Below are 6,469 nucleotides of genomic sequence, written 5' to 3'. Positions count from 1 at the left end.
TCCCACAGAGCTAGTAAGAAATACCTCCTCCCATATGTATTGCAATGAGCACTGTGTGTTAAATGCAAATAATGAATCATGGAACAGTACATCAAAAACTATGAAGTATAGTATGATGACTAACATGACATAGTAAAAACATAATAAAATTAAGTAGACTACAAACAAACAAACATAAAAAAAAAATACCTCCTCTCTCCCCAACAATACTGCCTCACCAAGGGGCATGGAAAGAAAATGTAATGAGCATGTCAAAGCCTAAATCAGTACATGAACATGCAGACTGCACATCAGGTGACCCGCTGGACTCTGGAAAAGAGGAGAATGACAGAATGCAGACAACACCCAGAGGTAAATGTAAGAGAGAGCTAAATGTACCAATGTGGCTGATCTCAGATGACCTAATCACACACTCCTAGTTCATCATTCCCAAACAGTACCTCACAGAATCCTAAAATTATAAAGGAGTTTGAAACTACCAAATTTGGGGGCACCTGGGTGGCTCAGTGGGTTAAAGCCTCTGCCTTTAGCTCAGGTCATGATCCCAGGGTGCTGGGATCGAGCCCCACGTCGGGCTCTCTGCTTGGTGAGGAACCTGCTTCCTCCTCTCTCTCTCTCTCTGCCTGCCTCTCCCCCAACTCGAGATCTCTGTCTGTCAAATAAATAATCTTTTAAAAAAAAATTACCAAATTTTTTGTTTTATATAATCTCTCCACAATAAAAATAAATAAGTAAATGGAATTCATTACTCTCAAAAAATACATATTCAAAGCAAACCGCCTCATTTACAAATGAACACTTGTGGCTTAAAAAGAGGAACCAACTTGCCCAATATCCAGTGGCTGCTTAGAGACTTTGCACCTCCTTTCCAGCCATGTCACCTACCTTGAAGTCAGAAAACCTGGTGTGGCTTCATTCTGCTTTGGAACAAGAAATTGGGTCAGATGGATCTCAAATATTCTCAGGTGCCTCCAATTCAGCATGAAAACAGTCACTCTGTTGGAATAGATCATTTTCAAGGTGATGATCTGGTTGAAGAAACAGGATGGTATGGAGCACTGGATTCCTCTCTGGGAATACTGGTCCCTGGACAAGTAAGGTGCTCTGTCTAATGTTCCCCACCCAGCTGATTTTTCACTGACAGGCCCAATGAGCAAAGTCCAGGTCACACTAAGCTAAGCCCCTCTGACGGTGGTGCTGAAAATATTCAGAGACCTTGTACTCTAACTTCCTCTATTTATAGATGAGATAAGAGAGGCTGAGAGAGGTTCATTGTTTCCCAAAGCCATACACTAGGTCTTTGCCAGGCTACTAACTCAGAAATCTATGTTCTTTCAATTAGCAATAATCGCGCCTCGGATAAACCTCATTGGCTACGATACTGCCACTGCGCAAAGCTATGTTCTTTCAACAACACTCAGCCACCTTCTGAAGGCAGTGGGTGGTTGTCGCTACTGTGATTCAAGGATCAGACCTTGTCCGCAAAAATGAAACACCATGTTCCTGGGGGCTTCTAAAAAACAAATAGATGGCATCTAAGATGAATCACAAAAGACAAAAATTCAGAGGACCTAGATCTGGGTGGATATTTGGATTTATAATATCCAAAAAATAAACAAATGTCACAGAAATTTAGCCAATTCAAAGACCTTAAGATCCTGGTTTAGATGTAAAAAATGTACCCACCCACTGAGAGTCCAAGAGTTCTGAGTAAATACTCAGATCCTTTTATTATTTAAAATAAATTAAGCCACACACTACGATCAAGGGAACAACTTCCCCATGGAATTTTTTTTTCTCTTGGGGGTAACTCTCAATTAAAGTATAACTTAAGAAAGTTTCCAAATCTGCTTCAATTAGTTTAGTGAGATATCCGTAAAGTTTTGACACCCAGTTATGAGTAGTAATAGAAGAAAGTTTAAAGAAAGACATAAAAGGAATTTTTTTCCCTCTCTGAACTTCTGAGAATGGAAAGGAGAATGAAGAGAGAGGAAAGCAAGGACTGGACAGGGGCCAAGACAGCTGGGCACTGGCTCCGGTCATAAATGATAACCTACTAACTTAGGCACGTCATTCACCTCTCCACTTCTCACTCTCCCTAGCTCTGCTTCTATATAAAAAGACAGAGCAGGGCTCAATCATCTCCATTGTATCTTCCAATTCTCACATTCATGAATTCATGTACGACTCACTGACAGTCTCCAGTGCCTCACCCTCTCGTTCAATAATGATAGTGGTGATAACAATGTAATCTACAGGAATTCCCTGAGAAAAAGATGTCATCATGCCTTCATTCAACAAATAGTACTGGGTCCTTAGCCTGTAGAATGTAGCCAAGCACTATTCGAGGTGCAAGAGATTTGGAAGTTAAAAAAAAAAAAAAATGGTTCTTAGTCTCGCAAAGGTTAAATCCTTCATATCCCCAACAGATATAATGGAAGTGGAAGCAGACAATAAATAAATAAAATTTGATCTGCAAGGCATATAGTAATAAGTCCTATGAAGAAAATAGAACAGATTAAAGATGATAGGGAATGCTAGTGGGCATTACATTATTACAGTAGTAAACAAAGGTCATATTTTGCCAAGATCTCTGTCTGCTGTCTTGAGAAGAAAGAAAGGGAGAGAGAAATGTAAGAAAACCAATTAGGAGACCATCACAATAATTCAGTCAAGAGATGCTTGTGTCTTGGGCCAGGACAGTAGCAGTGAAGGTTTTAGGAAGTGGTCAGGTTTTGGATAAATTTTAAAGGTAGAATAATGAGATGTACCGATGTTTTGATTAAGATGATAAAGAAGGAGAGAAATCGAGGTTATCTCCAAGGTATCATGTCAGACTTGCCATTTCCTGAAATGGGAATGGTTGCTAGAACCAGAATAGCAGGGAATAATAAGAATTCTGTTATAGAGGGCACAGATTGCATGGAGCACTGGGTGTGGTGAAAAAATAATGATACTGTTATGCTGAAAATAAATAAATGAAAAAAAAAAGAATTCTGTTTGGGACATTTTAAATGAAGTTTCTGTTGGTACACAACCTCAGGAGGCTCCCAGGTGAAATCTGAGAACAGTCCTTATACACAGAGAATAGGGGGAGACCTAAGAAAGAGGCAGACCACTCTGTATTGGTAGGTGGAAGATTTAATCCACAAGGGAACTTAAATACATGGCTTGTCTTAGCCAGTTACAATACAATTTACAACCACCTGCCAAATCTTAAAAGTTTAGAGACTTTAACTAGCTTCAGTCACATATACTGTCCAGATGGCCTCAACACCATATTGCTTTGTCAAAGCTGTGTCCTTTGGCAGCTTCTAGCTCAGGGAAGGCATGTGGAACATACACTCCCAGGACAGGAATGGGGGAGCATCTTGCAATTGCTGGGGTCCAGCTCTCTGTCTGACCAACCAGCAGTCACGTCCTCTCAATGACCTCCTCCAACCATTGCCTTTCCAAAATCCCCAGTAGACTGCATTAAGAGAGTGACATAGTTTATTCCCAACCTCAGTCCCCCTCACAGGAAGGCCAATTAGCAACTATCCATAGACAAAACATCATTGTGTAAATCCCAGAACCCAGAGGTGAAGCTGAAATACCACCAAAAACAACAAAAGAGGCGAGGAAAAACAGAAGCCTTATCTGTTTTAATGCCTGTTATAAGATAAGATGAGCGGTTTAACCTTGACTGCACTGCCTCCCTCCCAAGCCAGCACAGCTACAGCAAGAGGTCTTCCCTGGGCCCACAGCTTCTCCAGCAGGAAAAAGAAAACCTGAGGTGGACATGCAGCTTCTGAAGTGTTCTGAGACACGTCTCAGGAGCCCCACTTGATGAGCTCATGGGGAACACTGTGTGAACCTACAGAACTCAGACACTGGAGATGATATAGAGACAGGGAAGGGGATGGGGCTTACAGCAACCAGCATCAGATCTTGGATGACCAAGTTCCTGCTCACAGTGGTCCCTGCCTGGCCAGGAAGTTCAGTTGGCAGTTCTGCTTAATTCACATCCCTAGCCAATGGCCAAAACAACTATAGAGCCCATACTATGACCCTGCCTGGGCAGCTGAGCAAATTCCCAGTCCCACCCAATTGCACAGCATAGTCTCCAATGTCCCTTCTGGGATGCAAGGTCACAGATACTTAGCAGTGGTGGAGCACATACTCTGGCTCACCGGGACAAAGGAACAAATTCATAGTTCTGCCTCAATACTAAGGATAGCCTCCAGTCCAACCACTCTGGGAAGCATGAACACAGACACCTGGGAGCCATGAACACTTCTTATGGCCTGACCAGGCAGGGAGCCAACCCAGCAGCCCTGTCCTATTACTGAGTATATCCTCTGACCCTGAATAACTAGGGACCTGAACAGTAACAATGAACAGCCTTGGAGCCCAGCCTATAGCACCATCTAACCATACAGCCCAGGCTAAAATCCCACCCAGCAGCAGAGTCTAGCATAAAGGCCTACCTGATTGCTAAACACAACCTGCGTCCTTAACCAGGCAGGGATCCAGCACAATCACAGATCATTGCCTGCAGCCCCACCTAACTAGACAGCAACCTCACATGACCCTGGCGCACAGTCTCCAGCCCTACCCAACTTCAGAGAACACCCTGCTGCCTAACCTAAAGAACAGAGCAGTCAGTGGCACTTTCCAGCCTGAAGCCACATCTGACCAGGAGCTATTGGGTGGTATATTCCAAATGTTGAAAGAACAAAACTGCCAACCAAGAATACCATCCTCAGCTAAGCTGTCCTTCAAAAATACAGAAGAAGCCTTTCCCAAATGAAAAGAATTGAAGGAGTTCACCATTACTAGAAACATCTCACAAGAAATGCTAAAGGACATTCTACAAGCTAAAATGAAAAGGATGCTAATTAACATGGTAAAAAAAAAAAACATATGACTGTGTAAAGCTCACTGCTAAAGGTAAATAAAGTCTAAGTCAGATTTTTTAATATTGTGATTGTGTTTCATAAATCAATTACAAGTCTAGTTTAAAAGTAAAAAATACAATGGACTATCACGCAGCCATCAGAAAGGATGAATACCCAACTTTTGTATCAACATGGACGGGACTGGAAGAGATAATGCTGAATGAAGTAAGTCAAGCAGAGAGAGTCAATTATCATATGGTTTCACTTACTTGTGGAGCATAAAGAGTAACACGGAGGACATTGGGAGAAGGAGTGGAGAAGGGAGTTGGGAGATATTGGAAGGAGAAATGAAGCATGAGAGACTGTGGACTCTGAGAAACAAACTGAAAGTTTTGGAGGGGAGGAGGGGTTGGGGGATGGGTGAGCCTGGTGGTGGGTATTAAGGAGGGCACGTATTGCATGGAGCACTGGATGTGGTGCATAAACAATGAATTTTGGAACACTGAAAAGATAAAATTAAATTTTTAAAAAATTTTTACAGGCACCTGACTGGCTCAGTCAGTAGAGCCTATGACTCTTGATCTCAGGGCCGTAAGTTTGAGCCCCATGTTGTGTGTAGAGATTACTTAAAAGTAAAATCTTTAAAAAAAAAAAAGTTTAAAAAATGTATAAAAACAACCATAACTGTGATACAGTTTAAAAAGCTGGCTCATAAGATGTAAGCTCTAAAAGAATCAGCCACAGACCAGTCAGGATCCCAGGGTACAGAAACAATCTTACTCCTGATCTGAAGAAATAGCTACAAGTTTGCAGAAGTAAAAACTGAAGTGTACGGGCGCCTGGGTGGCTCAGTGGGTTAAGCCGCTGCCTTCAGCTCGGGTCATGATCTCAGGGTCCTGGGATCGAGTCCCGTGTCGGGCTCTCTGCTCAGCGGGGAGCCTGCTTCCTCCTCTCTCTCTCTGCCTACTTGTGATCTCTCTCTGTCAAATAAATAAATAAAATCTTAAAAAAAAAAAAAAACTGAAGTGTGTGGATCCATGCTATCCAAGGTGGTAGCCACCCACCACATGTATTTATTTAACTTAAAGTGGAAATTAAAATAAATAAATTTAAATTTAAAATTTAAAAAAATTAAAGATTCAACTCTTCAGATTGCTAGGCATATTTAAAATACCAATTAGCCACATGGAGGCACTACCATGTATTAGAATAGATATAGAATATTTCCATCATCACAGAAAGTTATTTTTTTATTAAGTTCAATTAGCCAACATTATAGTACATCTTTAGTTTCTGATGTAGTGTTCAGTGATTCATTAGTTGTGTCTAACACCCAGTGCTTATCATATCACATTGACAATGCTGATCTAGACCACGGCAGCTTCGGAAAACGGAATGTTTACATCCATGTAGGCAGGAACTTCCTCCATCCTATATGTCATTGTGTATCCCTGGCACTTAGAGCAATGCAGAGCACATAGTACATGCTCATTAAGACTTATTGAATAGGGATGCCTGGGTGGCTCAGTGGGTTAAAGCCGCTGCCCTCAGCTCAGGTCCCGATCTCAGGGTCCTGGGATCGAGCCCTG

The 6,469-nt window shown here is 41.9% G+C and overlaps 1 pseudogene; it reads right to left on the bottom strand.

Moving 5' to 3' along the window:
• Window positions 1-1,230: 1,230 nt before the first annotated feature.
• On the bottom strand, window positions 1,231-1,399 carry LOC122914704 (annotated as a pseudogene).
• Between the last annotated feature and the right edge of the window lie 5,070 nt (window positions 1,400-6,469).

The sequence above is a fragment of the Neovison vison genome, chromosome 7 (genome assembly GCF_020171115.1).
Source record: "Neovison vison isolate M4711 chromosome 7, ASM_NN_V1, whole genome shotgun sequence".
NCBI lineage: Eukaryota > Metazoa > Chordata > Mammalia > Carnivora > Mustelidae > Neogale > Neogale vison.
The sequence above is the reverse complement of the archived record's forward strand: the minus strand, read 5'-3'. Positions and strand labels throughout refer to the sequence as shown.